This window comes from Dama dama, chromosome 13 (assembly GCF_033118175.1).
Source record: "Dama dama isolate Ldn47 chromosome 13, ASM3311817v1, whole genome shotgun sequence".
Lineage (NCBI taxonomy): Eukaryota > Metazoa > Chordata > Mammalia > Artiodactyla > Cervidae > Dama > Dama dama.
In genome coordinates, this window is record NC_083693.1 from 41,713,640 (window position 1) to 41,733,822 (window position 20,183).

A 20,183-nucleotide genomic window follows, 5' to 3' on the forward strand; every position below is an offset into this window, starting at 1 on the left:
ATTCCATTTACAATAGCATAAAAAGAATAAATTACTTGCAAATAAATTTAAAGAAAAGTACAAGACTCACACACTGAAATCTATAAAACATCAGTGAAAGAAATTAAAGAAGACCTTTATATGTTTATGGAAAGATATCTCATGTTCATGGATTGGATGAGGACAATACTCTTAAGATGGCAATACTCCCCAAATTGGTCTACAGATTTAGTGGAATCAAAATCAAAATCCCAGCTGTGTTTTTTGCAGAAATTGAAAAGCTGGTTCTAAAACTCATATGGAAATGCAAGTGACTCAGAATAGTCAAAACAATCTTGAAAAATAAGAACAAATTTGGAGGAATCACACTTTCTGATATTAAAACACTTATAACAAAGCTACAGTAATCAGGACTGTTTAGTATGACATAAGAATAGACATATAGATCAGTGGATTAGAATTTAGAGTCCAGAAGTAAACTCTGACATTTATGGTCAACTGATTTTCAGCAAGGGTGCCTAGGCATTCAGTGTGGAAAAAATAATCTTTAAAAAAAATGATACTAGGATACTGGATAACTACATGTGAAAGAAAAAAGTTAACCCCTTCCTTATACATTACAAAAAAGTTAACTCCATATGGATTATATTCCTAGCATAAGAGTTTAAAATCTAAAACTTTTAGGAAAAAACATGGGCATAAACCTTCATGATCTTGGATTAGGCAAAGCCTTCTAAGACGCAACAGCAAAAGGATAAGCAACAAAAGAAACAAGTAAATTGTACTTCATCAAATTTTAAAACTTTGGGGTTCAAAGGATACTGTCAAGTAAGTGAAATAATAACTGAGAGAAATTTTTTGCAAATCATGTATCTGCTAAGGCACATGTATCCAGAATACATAAAGAGCTCTTACAATTCAACAATAGGAAGACAAACAATCCAATTAAAAATTTGGCAAAACGTTGAAGAGATATTTCATCAAAGAAATAAACCATGTACTTAATACACAATCAAGCATTTCTACTCCTAGTTATCTACCCAAGTGAAATGAAAACGTATGTTTACCACACAAAAACTTGTTTATGGGGTGTTTCCTGGTGATCCAGTGGTTAAGATTCCATGCTTCCAATGTAGGGGATGTGGATTTGAGCCCTAGTTAAGAAACTAAGGTCCTGCCTGCTGCATGGTGTGGCAAAAAACAATAACAACAAAAACTTTTTTATGAACATTCATGGCAACATTATTCATAATAATCTAAAACTGGTAAAAATCCAAATGCTCATCAACTGGTAGATGAATAAACAACATGTGATATAGCCTTATAATGCATTCAGTTCAGTTCAGATCAGTCGCTCAGTCATGTCTGACTCTGCGACACCATGAACCGCAGCACGCCAGGCCTCCCTGTCCATCACCAACTCCCAGAGTTTACCCAAACTCATGTCCATTGAGTCGGTGATGCCATCCAATCATCTCATCCTCTGTCGTCCCCTTCTCCTCCTGCCCCCAATCCCTCCCAGCATCAGGGTCTTTTCAAACGAGTCAGCTCTTCACATCAGGTAGCCAAAGTATTGGAGTTTCAGCTTCAACATCAGTCCTTCCAATGAACACCCAGGACTGATCTCCTTTAGGATGGACTGGTTGGATCTCCTTGCAGTCCAAGGGACTCTCAAGAGTCTTCTCCAACACCACAGGTCAAAAGCATCAATTCTTTGGTGCTCAGTTTTCTTTATAGTCCAACTCTCACATCCATACATGACTACTGGAAAAACCATAGCCTTGACTAGACGGACCTTTGTTGGCAAAGTAATGTCTCTGCTTTTTAATATGCTGTCTAGGTTGGTCATAACTTTGCTTCCAAGGAGTAAGCATCTTTGAATTTCATGGCTGCAATCACCATCCGCGGTGATTTTGGAGCCCAGAAAAATAAAGTCAGCCACTGTTTCCACTTTTTCCCCATTTATTTGCCATGAAGTGATGGGACAGGATGCCATGATCTTAGTTTTCTGAATGTTGAGCTTTAAGCCAACTTTTTCACTCTCCTCTTTCACTTTCATCAAGAGGCTCTTTAGTTCTTCTTAACTTTCTGCCGTAAGGGTGGTCATCTGTATATCTAAGGTTATTGATATATCTCCCAGCAATCTTGATTCCAGCTTGTGCTTCCTCCAGCCCAGCATTTCTCATGATGTACTCTGCATATAAGTTAAATAAGCAGGGTGACAATATACAGCCTTGCTGCTGCTAAGTTGCTTCAGTCATGTCTGACTCTGTGCAACCCCATAGACCGGAGCCCACCAGGCTCCCCCGTCCCTGGGATTCTCCAGGCAAGAATACTGGAGTGGGTTGCCATTTCCTCCTCCAATGCATGAAATTGAAAAGTGAAAGTGAAGTTGCTCAGTTGTGTCCAACTCGTAGCGACCCCATGGGCTACAGCCTACCAGGCTCCTCCGTCCATGGGATTTTCCAGGCAAGAGTCCTGGAGTGGGGTGCCATTGCCTTCTCGATAAACAGCCTTGATGTACTCCTTTTCCTATTTGGAACCAGTCTGTTGGTCCATGTCCAGTTCTAACTGTTGCTTCTTGACCTGCATATAGGTTTCTCAAGAGACAGGTCAGGTGGTCTGGTATTCCCATCTCTTGAAGAATTTTCCACAATTTATTGTGATCCACACAGTTAAAGGCTTTGGCATAGTCAATAAAGCAGAAATAGATGTTTTTCTGAAACTCTCTTGCTTTTTCGATGATCCAGCAGATGTTGGCAATTTGATCTCTGGTTCCTCTGCCTTTTCTAAAACCAGCTGGAACATCTGGAAGTTCATGGTTCATGTATTACTGAAGCCCAGCCTGGAGAATTTTGAGCATTACTTTACTAGCGTATGAGATGAGTGCAATTGTGTGGTAGTTTGAGCATTCTTTGGCATTGCCTTTCTTTGGGACTGGAATGAAAACTGACCTTTTCCAGTCTTGTGGCCACTGCTGAGTTTTCCAAATGTGCTGGCATGTTGAGTGCAGCACTTTCATAACATCCTCTTTTAGGATTTGAAATAGCTCAACTGGAATTCCATCACCTTTATTCGTAGTGATGCTTCCTAAGGCCCACTTGACTTCACATTCCAGGATGTCTGGCTCTAGGTGAGTATGAGTGATCACACCATCGTGATTATCTGGGTCGTGAAGATCCTTTTTGTATAGTTCTTCTGTGTATTCTTGCCACCTCTTTTTAATATCTTCTGCTTCTGTTAGGTTCATACTGTTTCTGTCCTTTATTGAGCCCATCTTTGCATGAAATGTTCCCTTGGTATCTCTAATTTTCTTGAAGAGATCTCTAGTCTTTCCCATTCTATTGTTTTCCTCTATTTCTTTGCATTGATCACTGAGGAAGGCTTTCTTATCTCGCCTTGCTATTCTTTGGAACTCTGTATTCAAATGGATTACTATATATAATGCATTAATGCATTACTATGTATCAACAGAAAATAAACAAACTATTGGTAAATGCTATAACATTAAAGAATCTCAAATACATTATGCTAAATGGAGAAAAACAGAAACAAAATATTACTTACATATTGATCATTTCATTTGTGCAAAATTCAAATAATGCAACTCTATAAAGATATAAAACAGATCACCAGTTGTCTTGGGGTGGGAGCAGAGACTGAGGACAAATGGGCACAAGGGAATTTTTGAAGTGATGAAAAATTTCTAAAACTATATGGTAGTGATAGTAGTACAGGTTTATTTTCTTTCTTTTCTTCTTCTTCTTCTTTTTTTTTGGTTGTACAAGTTAAAATGAGTGAGTTTGATGGCATGTAAATGAAAAATTCTTAATTAAAAGCCCCAAATCACACAATTTTAAAAATGTGGAAAATATTTTAATAGAAACCTCATCAAAGAAGATATGTCGATGACAATAAGCACAGTTTAAATGCTCAATATCATCATTAAGAATATGAAAATTTAAAACTACAATGCGATGTCATTACATACCTGTTGGAATAGCTAAAAGGAAAATGGAGAGAGTGAAGAGTACTTGGAATTTTTATATGTTACTGGGTGAAACTGTAAAACAGTGCGGGCATTTCGTCGGCTGCACTTGGTGCAGCACTTGGAACATAATTTGGCAGTTTCTCGTAAGGTAAAACATATACTTGCCCTATGCCCCAGCAATCTGACTCCTATTTACTCATGAGAAGTGAAAATATACATCTACTCCTTAAAATCTGTATACTAATATTTATACCAGAGTTGAAAAGAAAGTTGAGAATTTGGGAAGTTGAAGGTGGCTGGAATATGCAGAGTACTGGAATAAGAAACCTTTACAAAAAAAAAAGAAAGAAACCTTTACAGAGAAGGAGAGCTCCCATAATCTGTAGTCTTCAACTAAGTACTAAATAGCACACTACATTGGGATGCTACCAAAGCAAAGGACAAGAGGAATAATAACCAGAACCAACAAAACTGGGAATAGTTCATGTTCTCAACAGCTGGGTGCAAGGATCTCTTGACAAAGTAGACATCAGAGAGATGTCTCAGAAGAGTATTGCCAAATAAATCCTAGAATAAAGACTACTCTGGATCCACCAGAAAAAAAAAAAAAAAGAAATCACAAGCAAGTCTCAAAGGAGTCACATTGTTACCAAATAACTATCTGCATGTAAGATCAAAATCAAAGAAATACAAAAAAACTCCAAAACACAGTTTTAAATGACAATATCTGGCACCCAATAAAAAAGCATCAGGTATAGAGGAAGATTCTAAGACAATATCAAAATAGGAAGCACCAGGAATCTGTCTCCCCACCTAGAGTTGCACCAGCAAATTCTGTCTGATGTATCTATTTTGGAAATCTGGAATCTGCTGAAGGCTTTCAGCTTCCAGGGGAGGACTTGGATGGTGAGCTGTGGCTAATTTCAGCCAATTTTAGCTCTTAGCACAGTAGCAGCTACCCACCTTCCACCCCACAGCCACATGGCAGGCAGCTGTGCACATATTCCTGCAATAGCTTGCATGCAGTATGTAGAAGCAAATATCAGGAATCCTGTCCTCCAAATATCAGGGATCTCTTCTGTGTTGGCTGATTGCTGTTTCTGATTACAGAGGTAGAGACAAAGAGGTTGGCAGCCATTGTTGTTGCATCTCTCCTATTGTTACGAGCTTCTCCTTCTCTAGCTGAAGTGACATCCATAAGATTTAAAGGTATGGCATCTTTTTATCCACCCTTCATTTTTATCTTTTTTTCCTCTCAAGAACCAGACATTAAAGACTAGGATATTAAAAAACATATGTATATACAAGGAAAATTAGAAAATGACCATGCATGCCCAAGGAGTCTCAGAAAAGATATGAGAAGACATTGAATTTATACCTCAGACTGATCCTCAGCACAAAGACAGCCTACAACAATTAAAATAAATAAAACAAAAACCCCAGTAAACTCTTGGAAAAGGGGATAATCTGATTTCCAGAATTATCATATTAATTGATTCAAATATCCAGTGTTCATAAAAAATGACAAGGCATACAAAGAAACAGTAAGTATGGGTGACTCAAAGGAAAAAAAAAATCAATGGAAACTATCTCTGAAAAAGATATAATGGCAGATATACTACACAAAGACTTCAAAACAATTGTCTTAAAGATGCTCAAAGAACTAAAGGAAAATGTGATGAAGTCAAGAAAATGATGTGTGAACAAAACGGAAATATCAATAGATAGAAAACTCAAAAAGGAACAAAAAAAAAAATTCTGGAGCTATAAAATACAATAACTGAAATGAAAAACTCACTATAGGGATTCAAAGGAAGATTTGAGCAGGAGGAAGAAAGAGTTAGCCAACTTGAAGATAGGACAATGAAAATTATTGAGTCTAAGGAGAAGAAAGAAAAGAGATTGAAGAAAAGTAAACAGATCCCAAGAGACCTAGGGGACACCATCAAGAGGATCAAAATAAGCACTGTGGCAGTCCCAGTAGATGTGAGAGAGAAAGGGGCAGAAAGAATTTGAAGACATAATAACTGGAAACTTCACAAATTTGATGAATGACATAAATATGAACATCCAGGAAGCTCAACAAACGCCAATAAAATGAACTCAAAGAGAATCACATCAAGAGTCATGATTAAACTATAAAAAGCCAGGCAAAGAGAATCTTAAGAGCAGCAAGAGAGAAGCAAATCATCACACACAAAGGAGCCTTAATAAGATAATTGTCAGATTTCTGATAATTTTTGAGCCATAAGACAGTAGGCCCATACATTTGAAGTACTAAAAGAAAAAAATGTCAACCAAAAGTCCTATATCCACCAACACTGTTCTCTAAAAGTGAGGGAGAAATCTAGAAATTCCCAGATAGTTGAAAATTGAAGGACTTTTTGACCAATAGACCTGCCCTGCAAGGAAGGGATAGTTGGGGAGTTTGGGATGGGCATGTACACATGGCTATGTTTAAAATGGATAGCCAACAAGGACCTACTGTATAGCACATGGAACTCTGCTCAGTGTTATATGGTAGCCTGGGTGGGAGAGAATGGATACATGTGTTTGTATGGCTGGGTCCTTTTGCTGCTCATCTATATCTGTCACACTGTTAATGTCACATTAACTCTGGTTAATAATGTCACGTGGTGACACATGGTGACACAGTGGTTAATAATGTCACATTATTAATCGGCTATCCTCCAATACAAAATAAAAAGTTTAAAAATAGATTAAAAAAAAAAAAAGAAAGACATGCTCAAGAGAGTCCTGCAAGTTGAAAAGAGGATACTAGGCAGTAACTTAAAGTCATAGAGAGAAATAAAGATAGCAACAAATGTAAATACATGGCAATTATAAATGTTAGTTTTGTTGTTAACAGTGGTTTGTAATTGTGCTTCTTGTTTTCTACATGATTTCAGGGACTAAAACATTTAAAGAAAAAATCAATTGTTACTACAAACGCTAATATTAAGGTAAATATTCTAATTCAAATCAGAGTATCTTAACTTTAAAATGTTAAATGTAATCCCCATTGTAACCACAAAAAATAGCTATAAATATATACAAAAGGAAATGAGAAAGGAATTCAAATATTTTACTACCAAAAAAGGAACTAAACACAAAAGACAAGAATGCAGAAAATAAGAAGCAAAAAGGCTATAAGGCATATAGAAAACAAATAGCACAATGACAAATAATTCACTCTTATATGTAGTTACATTAATACAAACACTCCAATCAAAGACATAGATTGGAAGAATGGATAAAAATATATGATCCAACCATATGCTGTCTACAAGAGATTCACTTGAGATCCAAAGACATAAACAGGTTAAAACTGAAAGGATGGAAAAAGATTTTTCATGCAAATTGTAACCAAAAGAGAGCAAGAGTGACAACACTAATATCATACAAAATAGACTTTAAATGATATCATACAAAATAGACTTTAAATGAAAAAAATTATAAGAGACAATGAAGGATGTTATGCATTAACAAAAGATTCAATACAGCAAGAATATGTAACCGTTATAAACATTTGTACACCTAATGACAGACCATCAAAATATATGAAACAAAAATGACAGAATTGAAGGGAGAAATAGGTATTTTTACAGTAGTAGTTGGAGGCTTTAATATCTCTTTCACCATAATGGACAGAATAACCAGACAGAACATAAGTAAAGAAATAAAGGATTAAACAACACAATAAACCAACACACATATACAAAACACTCTACCTAACAGCAGAATATACATTCTCCTCAAAAGCACATGGGACATTTTTCAGTGTAGACTATATATTAGGCCACAAATTAAGTCTCAATAGATTTTAAAAAATAGATATCATATGAAGTATCTTCTCTGCTCAAAAGAGGATGAAGTTAGAATTCAAAAAAAGGAAAGTTCACAAATTGTGGAGATTAAAAAAACATATTTTTAAACAACAAATGGATCAAAGAAGAAATCACAAAGGAAATTAGAAAATACTTAAAGGGACTTCCCTGGTGGTCCAATAGTTAAGAGTTCACCTGCTAATGCAGGGGACATGGGTTCAGTCCTTGGTCTGAGATTTAGGATTCCACATGCCACGGGGCAACTGAGTCTGTACTCTAGAGCCCATGAATTGAAACTACTGAAACCCGTGTGCCCTAGAGCCTGTGCTCTGCAACAGGAGAAGCCACCGCTATGAGAAACTTACCCACTGCAACTAGAGAGTAGCCCTTGCTTGCTGCAACTAGAGAAAATCCCCTTGCAGCAACAAAGATTCCGTGCACTGCAACAAAGACCCAGTAAAACCACAAATAAATAAATAAAAAGAGAAAATACTTAGAGATAAATGAAAATACAAAAACATAGGATGCAGCAAAAGTAGAGCTAAGGGGGAGTTTATAAATGCTTATATTAAAAAAACAAAACAGAAAAGAGCTCAAAACAACCTAACTTTATAACATAAGGAACTAAAAAAGAAGAACAAACTAAATGCAAAGCTAGCAGAAGGAAGGAAATAATAAAGATTAAGCAGCAATAAGCAAAGTACAGAACAGAAAAATAACAGAAAAGCAATGAAACCAAAAGTTGGCTCTTTGAAAAAAATCAACAAAATTGTCAAACTTTTAGCTAGATGGATTAAGGAAAAAATAGAGGAGATTCAAATGACTAAAATCAGTACAGTAAAAAGATTACTACGAATTCTATGGGGAGGGGAAAGGATTATAAAATAGTACTATTACAATTGTACATCAATAAATTGGAAAGCCTAGATAAAAATTTCCTAGAAACACAAAACCTACCAAGATTAAAGCATGAAGAAATAGAAAATCTGAATAGATCCATAACTAGTAAGGGGATTGAATTAGAAATCCAAAATCTGCAAACTAAGTAAAACCCTGAACCTGATGGATTCACTGGTAAATTCCACCAAAGATTTTAGAATATGTGCTGCTGAAGTGAGCACTCCATCAAAGATTTAAAGAATTAGTACCAATCCTTCAAATCTTTCCAAAGAAGTAAACAGGAGGGACGCTTTGTAACTCATCCTATGAGATCAGGATAACCCTGATACCAAAGACAAAGATACTATTAGAAAAGAAAACTACAGATCAACATCCCTATAAACATTCTGCAAAAAGTCCTCAGGAAAATACTAGCAAACAGAATTCAGCAGCATATTAAAAAGATTATATATCATAGACAAGTGAAATTTATTTCTGGAATGCAAGGATGGTCCAACATAGCAAAATCAATGAATGTAATATTCCACATTAACAGAATGAAGGGGGGGAAAAAAAACACATGGTCATCTCAATTGATGCAGAAAAGAATTTGAAAAAAATCCAACTCATTTATAATGAAACAAACTAAGAAAACTACCTCAACTTAATAAAAGTCATATATGAAAAATACACAGTAAACATCATACTCAATTGTGAAAGACTGAACTCTTTTCCTCTAAGATCAGGAATACAGCAAGGATTTCTGCTTTTATCACTTCTATTCAACATGGCAGTGAAAGTTCTAACCAGAGCAATTAGATGAGAAAAAGAAATAAAAGCATCCAAACTGAAAAGGAAGAAGTAAAATTTCCTGTTTGCAGATAATATGATGTTTGAGAGGCCTAATTTTGTTGAGATTTAACAACAACAAAAAATCCTGATAGACCCAACAAATTGATTCAATAAGTAGCAGGATACAAATCAACACACAAAAATCAGTTGCATTTTTATACACAAACAATGACCAATCTGAAAAAGAAGTTATAAAAATAATTCCATTTACAATTGCTCCAAAAAATAAAATACTTTGGAATTTACTTAACCAAGGAGGAGAAAGATTTGTACAATGAAAACTACAAAACACTGAGGAAATAAAGATATAAATAAATGTAAATACATCTCATACTCATTGATCAGATGACTTTATGTTGTTAAAATGTCAATATTACCTAAAACAACCTACAGATTCAATGCAATTCCTATCAAAAATCCCAATGACTTCTTCGTGAAAATAGGAAAAAATTCTAAAATTCATATGCAATCTCAAAAAACCCTGAATGCCCAAAACAATCTTGAAAAACAAAACTAGAGGACTCACACTTCCTGGTTTCAAAAACTTAAAGCTACAGTCATCAAAACATGTGGTATTGGCATAAAGATAGACCTGAAGACCAATGGAATAGGATAGAGACCTCAGAAACAAACTCTGATATATATGATCAAATGATTTTTTATAAAGGTGCCAAGACCATTCAGTGAAGTAAAGTACAGCCTTTTCAACAAATGGTGCTGAGAAAATTGGATAGCCACATGCAAAAGAATGAAGGTGAATTCTTAACACCATATGTAAAAACTCACTCAAAATGGATGAAGGACCCAAATATAACACCTGAAACAATAAAACTCTTGGAAGAAAGCATAGGACCAAACCTTCACAACACTGGATTTGGTGATGATTTCTTGGCTATGACACTGAAGGTACAGATAACAAAAGAAAAAAAAATAGACAAATTAGACTTCATGAATATTTTTAAAGACGCATCTCTTATCTCTCCTGCATTGGCAGGCAGATTCTTAACCGCTGCGCCACTTGGGAAGCCCTAAAGCAACAGGAGGGAATTATAAACAGGCAGGCCACCCTCAGGGCATTTTCTCAACCTCAGAGGATGCAGAGTATGCAGGTTGCCCACCCTTCAGCTTGCAGACAAGCAGACCTTCCTGTGCAATGTCATTTGGCCGGAATCCCTATCTGTGCATCACTGTGGGAGCCCTGGAGAGGGTTCTGATGCACCGCAGCGGCCCAGTTCTGTTGGTTTCACCTCAGTGTGGCTCTCTTCCTGGCAGTCCTCTGTGGTCCATCGCCACTTTCAGGGTGAGGGCATTAAAGCCTCCTCCAGGTCTGGCTCCAGCCCAGATACAGCATCTCTCTCCCAGCCCATCCCTTCTACGTTCTGGCAGCATATAGTCTCTTGGCGCCAGACACCTCGCCTTTCCTCGTGTGATCCCCTCCACCAGCCCCAAGGCCCAGACTGGACCCTAGCGGTCAGATTCTGTGGCACAGTACCTACCCGTCCTAAGTATTTAGTGAGTGGACAAGGGAAGAGGGAGAAATGTGTTTACAATGGTATTAGATAAACAGCTTCTCTTCTGAACTCTTGTTGGGAGAGTAGGATTTGATGAGCATGTGTGGGATCCTAAGAGTTCTTTTTCTGTTGGTGATGGTCCCTTCCGAGAAATCTTGATTCCTCTCTGCCTTTTTCTTCTACAGGCCTGCCATTTCCTCTCTCACTAAATTGTTGCCTCTGTCCCACTCCTTGCCTTCCTTTCTTCTTCCCTTCTTTCCTTTCCTGCTTTTTCTACTTCTCCTACACCTTAGTTCAGGTTCTTTGTGCTCAGCTTCTAACAGGTTGCTCCATCCCCTCCACCTTACATGCTATATTGCTGATGACCACTTAAAAAATATCACAACTAATGATGTCTGCAGAAGCGTCTTGCTCTGACTATGCAATGGAATTTTTTGAAGCTTTCCAGCCTTACCTCTGTTCTTCTCAGCCTGGTGTCTTCCAGTCTCCCCAGGAGCCAGGCTCTTTCTCTCTGCTTCTCATCATTACTAAATTGTCCTTCCTGACATACACAGAAGTCTTCTATGCAGCCCATTGTGCTTGTAGTCCTACAGGGTAGACCCCAAGGTTCCCCAGTTTTGTGATTTTTTTTTATTGTGGTAAAATACCCATAATATAACATCTATCATTTTAACCATGTTTAGGTCCACAGGTCAGTGATGTTAAGTACACATTGTTGTGTAACCATCACCAACTTTCATCCCCATAACTCTTTTCATCTTGTAAAACTGAAACTCCAGACCCTTTAAATAATAACTCCTCATTCTTTCCTAGCCCCAGCCCCTGGTTAACTACCATTTCACCTTCCATCTCTATGAATTCACTTCCCCTAAGTACCTCATCTAAGTGGAATCATACAGTATTTATCTTTTTTGTGGTTGGCTTATTTCACTTAGTGTAATATCCCTGAGGTTTATCTATGTTATAGCATATTGCAGAATTTCCTTCCTTTTTAAGGCTGAGTAATATTCCATTGTGTGCATATACCACATTTTGGTCATCTATTCATTCGTCAATGCAGACCTGGTTTGCTTCTGTGTTTCAGCTCTAGTGAATAAAGCTGCTATGAACATGTGTGTACAAATATGGTTCTGATACCCTACTTTCAGTTATTTTGGGTATATACCCAGAAGTCAGATTTCTGGGTCATATGCTTACCTGGTGACTCAGACAGTAAAGAATCTGCCTGCAGTGCAGGAGACCCAGGTTCAATCCCTGGGTAGGGAAGATCCCCTCGAGAGGGAATGGCAACCCACTCCAGTATTCTTGCCTGCAGAGTCACATGGACAGAGGCGCCTGGAGGGTTACAGTCCGTGGGGTCGCAAAGAGTCAGACACCACTGAGCAAGTGCACACACACACATACGTTGCTCTGAGGCTGGCTGCTTCTCCGGGGTGACACTGTTTCCTACCTTCTGCTAATCGGCCGATGAGACACACCTAGGAGGGGGATGAGCTCTGTGGTTTCAATTCACACACACATGTGTCTGCTCTTGATGGTAGGTACCTCAGACCACTTGCCACAAAGGCCCTCTCTGTGACAATTGATAAAATGATAGAGACCATCTTGCCAAAAGACCCCACTCTCTTTCCTGCTTAGGCAACATTCTATTTAGGTCAATGGTCTGTGCCCCTACTATCTCACTTCTCCTCCTCATACCCTCTCTGAAATAGCGTACTTTGGTCATCTTGCTAGTTCCTTGCCAGCAAGTTAGTAAATTTGACATATTCTCAAGAAAAAAGAAATCAACAGGTACATGAAGAAGTATGAAAATATTACCCATAATGATAAGAAAAATAAGTCAATAGAGACAGACTAAAATATGACAGAGACAATAGAATTAGAAGACAAGAACATTAAAACTAAAACAGCAATTTTAAATATATCCCATATCCTTAAAAAAAAGTAGACAAAGCCTGAGCATAAAAAGAGACCCAAAAAGTAGTTCTAAAATGCAAATTTAAATACTAGATAAGAAAAATATTATATTGATGTTGTTATTCAGTCACTAAGTCATGTCTGACTCTTTGCAACTCCATGGACTATGGCATGCCAGGCTTCCACATCATTCACGATTTCCCAGAGTTAGCTCAAACTATGAGACATACTGTGTAGAGCCATCCAAGACGGTAGGTGAACTCATGGTGGAGAGTTCTGACAAAATGTGGTCCATTGGAGAAGGGAATGACAAACCATTTCAGAATTCTTGCCTTGAGAACCCCATGAATAGTATGAAAAGGCAAAACGATATGACACTGAAAGATGAAGTCACCAGGTCGGTAGGTGCCCAATATGCTACTGGAGAAGAGCAGAGAAATAGCTCCAGAAGGAATGAAGAGGCTGAGCTAAAGCGGAAACACCACCCAGCTGTGGATGTGTCTGGTGGTGAAAGTAAAGTCCGATGCTGTAAAGAACAATATTGCATAGGAACCTGGAATGCTAGGTCCATGAATCAAGGTAAATTGGAGGTGGTCAAACAGGAGATGGCAAGAGACATTTTAGGAATCATAAAATGGATGGGAATAGGCAAATTTAATTCAGATTATCATTATATCTACTACTGTGGGCAAGAATCCCTTAGAAGAAATGGAGTAACCCTCATAGCAAAAGAATCTGAAATGCAGTATTTGGGTGCAGTCTCCAAAAGACAAAATAATCTATTCGTTTCCAAGGCAAACTATTCAATATCACAGTAATCCAAGTCTATGCCCCAACCACTAATGCCAAAGAAGTTGAACGTTGAACAGTTCTATGATACCTATAAAACCTAGAACTAACACCAAAAAAAGATGTCCTTTTCATCATAGGGGACTAGAATGCAAAATAGGAAGTCAAGAGATACCCGAAGTAACAGGCTAGTTTGGCCTTGGAATACAAAGTGAAGCAGGGAAAAGGCTAACAGAGTTTGCCAAGAGAATGTACTGGTCATAGTAAACACCCTCTTCCAACAGCACAAGAGATGATTCTACACATGGACATCACCAGATAGTCAATACTGAATTCAGATTGATTATATTCTTTGCACCCAAAGATGGAGAAGCTCTATACAGTCAGCAAAAACAAGACTGGGAGCTGACTGTGGCTCAGATCTTGAACTCCTTATTGCAGAATTTAGACTTAACTTGAAGAAAGTTGGGAAGACCACTATGCCATTCAGGTGTGACCTAAATCAAATCCCTTATGAATATGTGTAGAAGTGACAAATAGATTCAAGGGATTAGATCTGATTGATAGAGTGCCTGAAGAACTGTGGAGGGAGATTCATAACATTGTATAGGAGGCAGTAATCAAAACCATCTCCAAGAAAAAGAAATGCAAAAAGGCAAAATGATTGTCTGAGGAGGCCTTACAAATAGCTGAGAAAAGAAGAGAAGTGAAAGGCAAAGGAGAAAAGTAAAGATATACCCGTCTAAATGCAGAGTTCCAAAGAGTAGCAAGGAGAGAAAAGAAAGCCTTCTGAAACGAACAGTGCAAAAAATAGAGGAAAACAATAGAATGGGAAAGACTAGAGACATCTTCAAGAAAATTAGAGATACCAAGGGAACATTTCATGCAAAGATGGGCACAATAAAGGACAGAAATGGTATGGACCTAACAGAAGCAGAAGATGTTAAGAAGAGGTGGTAAGATTACACAGAAGAACTATACAAAAAAAGACCTTAATGACCTGGATAACCATGATTGTATGATCACTCACCTAGAGTCACACATGGGAGTATGAACTCAAGTGGGCCTTAGGAAGCATCACTACAAAACAAAATTAGTGCAGGTGATGGAATTCCAGCTAAATTATTTAATATCCTAAAAGATGCTGCTGCTAAAGTGTTGCACTCAATATGCCAGCAATTTTAGAAAACTCAGCAGTGGCCACGGGACTAGAAAAGGTCACTTATCATTCCAATCCCAAGGAAGGGAAATTTTAATGAATGTTCATACTATAGCACAATTGCTCTCATTTCATATGCTAGCAAGTTAATGCTCAAAATCCTTCAAGTTACACTTCAACAGTATGTGAACCAAGAACTTCCAGATGTTCAAGCTGGATTTAGAAAAGGGAGAGGAACCAGAGATCAAATTGCCAACATCCATTGGACCATACAAAAAGCAAGAGAGTTCCAGAAAAACATCTATTTCTGCTTCATTGACTATGCTAAAGCCTCTGACTGTGTGGATCACAACAAACTGTGGAAAATTCTTCAAGAGATGGGAATACCAGACAATCTTACCTGCCTCCTGAGAAACCTGTTTGCAAGTCAAGAAGTAACAGTTAGAACCGTACATGAAACAACAGACTGGCTCCAAATTGGGAAAGGAGTATATCAAGGCTGTATATAGTCACCCTACTTATTTAACTTATATGCAGAGTATATCATACGGGATAGCGGGCTGGATGAAGCACAAGCTGGAATCAAGATGGCCAGAAGAAATATAAAAAACCTCAGATATGCAGATGATATCACCCTTATGGCAGAAAGCAAAAAGGAACTAAAGAGCCTCTTGATGAAAATGAAAGAGAAGAGTAAAAATGCCAGCTTGAAACTCAACATTCAAAAAATAAAGATCATGGCATCCAGTCCCATCAATTCATGGCAAATAGATGAGGAAGCAATGGAAACAGTGGCAGACTTTATTTTGGGGGGCTACAAATTCACTGCAGATGGTGACTGCAGCCATGAAATCAAAAGATGCTTGCTCCTTGGAAGAAAAGCTGTGAAAACCTAGACAGCATATTAAAAAGCAGAGACATTACTCACTGAAAAAGGTCTGTATAGCCAAAGCTATGGTTTTTCCAGTAGTCATGTATAGATGTGAGAGTTGAACCATAAAGAAGGCTTGATTGCTGAAGAATTGATGTTTTTGAACTGTGGTGTTGGAGAAGACTCTTGAGAGTCCCTCAGACAGCAAGGAGATCAAACCAGTCAATCCTAAAGGAAATCATCCCTGAATATCCATTGGAATGACTGATGCTGAAGCTCAAGTTTCAGTCCTTTAGCCACCTAATGCAAAGAACTGACTCATTGGGAAAGACCCTGGTACTGGGAAAGACTGAAGGCAAGAGGAGAAAGGGGCGACAGAGGAAGAGATGGTTGGTTGGCATCACCGACTCAATGAACATGAATTTGAGCAAACTCTGGGAGACAGTGTAGGACAGGGAATGGTGGCATGCTGCAGTCCATGGGGCTGCAGAGAATCAGACATGACTGAGCAACAGAACAATAGCTCAAACCCATGTCCATCGCGTTGGTGATGCCATCCAACCATCACATCCTCTTTGCCCCCTTCTCCTCCTGCCTTCAATCTTTCCCAGCATCTGGGTCTTTTCCAATGAGTTGGCTCTTCCCATCAGGTGGCCAAAGTAGTGGAGCTTCAGCTTCAGCATCAGTCCTTCCAATGAATATTCAGGGCTGATTTCCTGTAGGATGGACTGATTTGATCTCCTTGCCGACCAATGGACTATCAAGAGTCATCTCCTGGACCACCATTTGAAAGCATCAATTCTTTGGTGCTCAGCCTTCTTTGTGGTCCAGCTCCAAGTCACATTTGTATATGACTATGGGAAAAACCATAGCTTTGAGAGAGAGACAAACATTTGAAGAATCCAAATTTGATGAAAATTACCAATAGCTATAAAAACACTCAATGAACCCCAAATAGAAGAAATATGAAGGAAACCACACTAAGTTACATCAATAATTGCTTAAAATCAGTGATCTTCAAAATGCACTATTTACAAAATGAAAAGTCAATTGACAGCCTGGGAAAATGTATCAATTCGGTTTCCAATAAAAATGTCTAACGAATTTATAAACATCAGCAATAAAGTCAGAAAATACAATTAAAGATTTAAAATAGCAATGAAAAAGATAAGGTCATTGAAAATAAATCTAACAAAAGAGGTGCAAAATATTTATGTAGAAAACTAAGGGACCTTATTAAAAGGCAATAAGAAAACCAAATGGAGCAACACTATGTTCATGGATAGAAAGTTTCAATACTGTAAAGTTGTACAGTATTGTGCAAATTGATGTACAGTTTTATTACTTTTCCAACCAAGTCCTAATGGAATTTTTTACATAAAGTCAAAAAAGATTAGTAGCCAGATCCTATAAATCAATTAGAAAAACAAATGATTCAAAAGAAAAAGTTTAAAAAACACAAACAAGCATCTCACGGAAAACACAAATGGCCTGTGAAATTTATGAAAATACACTTGGCCTTGTTAGTAGAAAAGGAAATGCAAATAAAACCACAAATCACCATTTCATGCCCACTGGTTTGGAAACATTTTTAAAGACTGACAAAATATTGGCAAAATGTAACTAGTACACTGCTGTGGGACTAGAAATCAGTACACTCACTTTGAAGAAGAATTTTACATTATTTGTGAAGGTGAACATTCACATACCCTTTGACCCAGCAAGTCCACTCCTGGAGACATGAACAGAATATTCCCAGAAGCACTGTTTAAAATAGCAATAAAAATGGCAACAACCCAAATGTCCTTTACAGTAGAATGAATAAAAACTTGTGGTTCAGTCACACCATAGAATATTGAAATGAAACAGAAAACTACAGTTCTGTGCAACATGGATTGTATTTTCTAAGGATGACCATCACAATATATCCTGTCCTACATGTTCTCTCCTTCTTAGATGCCAATGACATGAATAGTAGATCTTTTTTTATAGTCCCCTGGGTCTCTGGGGTTCTTTTCACTTTTTTTTTTTTCCAGTTTATTTTCTCTCTGTTGTCCAGATTGGGCAGCTTCGTGGATTCTTTCTTCTGTCCCCTTGCATTTTGCTACTGAGCACATCTACCAAGTTTTTTAATTTGGTTAGTGAATTTTTCAGTTCTAAAATATCCATTTTGTTCTTCTTTGTATATTTATTTGCTGAGATTTTCTCTTTTTCCATTTGTTTCAGATGTGCTCTCAGTCACTTACTAAAGCATTGTATGACACCTGTTTGTAAATCTTAATCAGATATCCCTGGACTCTTGAGTGTGGTATCTATTAATACTTCTTTCTTCCTTCAGTGTGAGATCTTCTTGGCTATTGGTGTGACAAGTAATTTTCTTTTAAAACCTGGGTGTTCTTGCTATTATATTATGAGACTCTGGATCTTATTTAAACTTTTGGTTTTAGCTGGCTTCCTCTAACACTGGTCCAGCAGAGGAAGTGAGGTGCTACCTCATTAAGGCAAGGCAGGGTTAGACATCCAGGTTCCCCACTCTGCCTCTGTATTAGTCAGCTCAGGCTTCCATAGCAAATCACCACAGACTGGGTGTCTTAAACAACAGAAATTTATTGTCTCACATTCTGGAGATTGGAAAGTCCAAGATCAAGGTGCTGGAGTTTGATTTCTGGTGAGAACTCTCTCCTTGGCTTGCAGCTGGCCACCTGCTCACCCTGTCCTCACATGGCCTCTTCTCTGTGCGTTGACATCCCACGTGTCTCTTCCCCTTCTTATAAGAATATCTATTGGACTAGGACCTCACCTTTATGACCATGTTTAACCTTAATTACCCTCTTTGGAGCCCTATCTCCAAATATTGTCTTATCAAGGGTTATAGCTTAAGCTTATGAATAGGGGTGGCACAATTCAGTTCGTAACGGCCCCCACTGACTCTGGAGTGGGGAGTATTATCTGTTATTGCTGGGAGGGCATGAGAGTTTCTGGCTTCCACTAGACCTTCCTGGCTATGAGGAGTGGGTGTGTCTCCTACTGCCCCCCACAAGGCCTCTACTTACACTATACTATTCAGGATAGTGGCAACCTCTGGAGTGCTGAGAAGAGATATGATATGGGAAAAGATACAAAAGGCTCCAAGGAATTGGATGTGTTTTATTTTCTAGTTGTGAATTAAGTATCTTGGTATTAATTATATCATTATTATTTAAACTGTAAATATATTATCTATGGTATAGTCTTTTTTTTCTTTTTAAAATTTATTTTTTAATTGAAGGATAATTGCTTTAAAGAATTTTGTTGTTCTGTAACATAATCAGCCACATGGCCAATTCATGTTGAGGTTTGACAAAAAACAACAAACTTCTGTAAAGCAATTATCCTTCAATTAAAATATTCCGGAATTCAAAAAATAAAAAAATAGAAAAACCCACCACAACAAAATAGAAATATGGTCTCTCTATTTAGAATATTTATAACATAGCTGCTGTATCGCTTCAGTCATGTCCGACTCTGTGTGACCTCATAGACGGCAGCCCACCAGGCTCCCCCGTCCCTGGGATTCTCCAGGCAAGAACACTGGAGTGGGCTGCCATTTCCTTCTCCAATGCATGAGAGTGAAAAGTGAAAGTGAAGTCGCTCAGTCGTGTCTGACTCTTTGTGACCCCACGGACTGCAGCCTACCAGGCTCCTCTGCCCATGGGATTTTCCAGGCAAGAGTACTGGAGTGGGGTGCCATTGCCTTCTCCGTAACATAGCTGAGGTGCTCAGAAATAACAATCTACCATCTGTGTTTTTAAGCATTATCTATGTGCCAGGCAGGGCTTCCCAGGTGGCGCTAGTGGTAAAGAACCTGCCTGCTAATACAGGAGATGTGAGAAACTCAGGTTAGACCCCTGGGTTGGGAAGATCCCATGGAGGAGGGCATGACAACCCACTCCGGTATTCTTGCCTGGAAAATCCCCATGGACAGAGGAGCCTAGCAGGCTATAGTCCATGGGCTCATAAAGAGTCAGATACAAAAGAAGCAACTTAGCATGCACGCACACATGGGCCAGGCATTGTGCTGAGCACTTCGCATATGTTGTTTTACTTATTCTATACAATCCATTTTAAGGATGAGGACGCTCAGGCTCAAAAGAAGTCAGAATCACAGAGATGGAATTCAAGCCCAGGCCTGTCTGCCGAGCTCATACTCTTCAAGCCCACGGCACCTTGAATGAGGTTAAAACTAATTCATATCATTTATCACAATCATCATGTGCCACTCACCTGCCACAACTAATAAAATCTGACAGAGAACATAAGACTCCAACAGGATAGATAATGTCACTTGAAAGAATACTGGGGACAAGTTGACATGTCTCTACCAAAACTAGCCCAGGTCATCATCTGAAGTGGGTCAGAACCTGCCCAG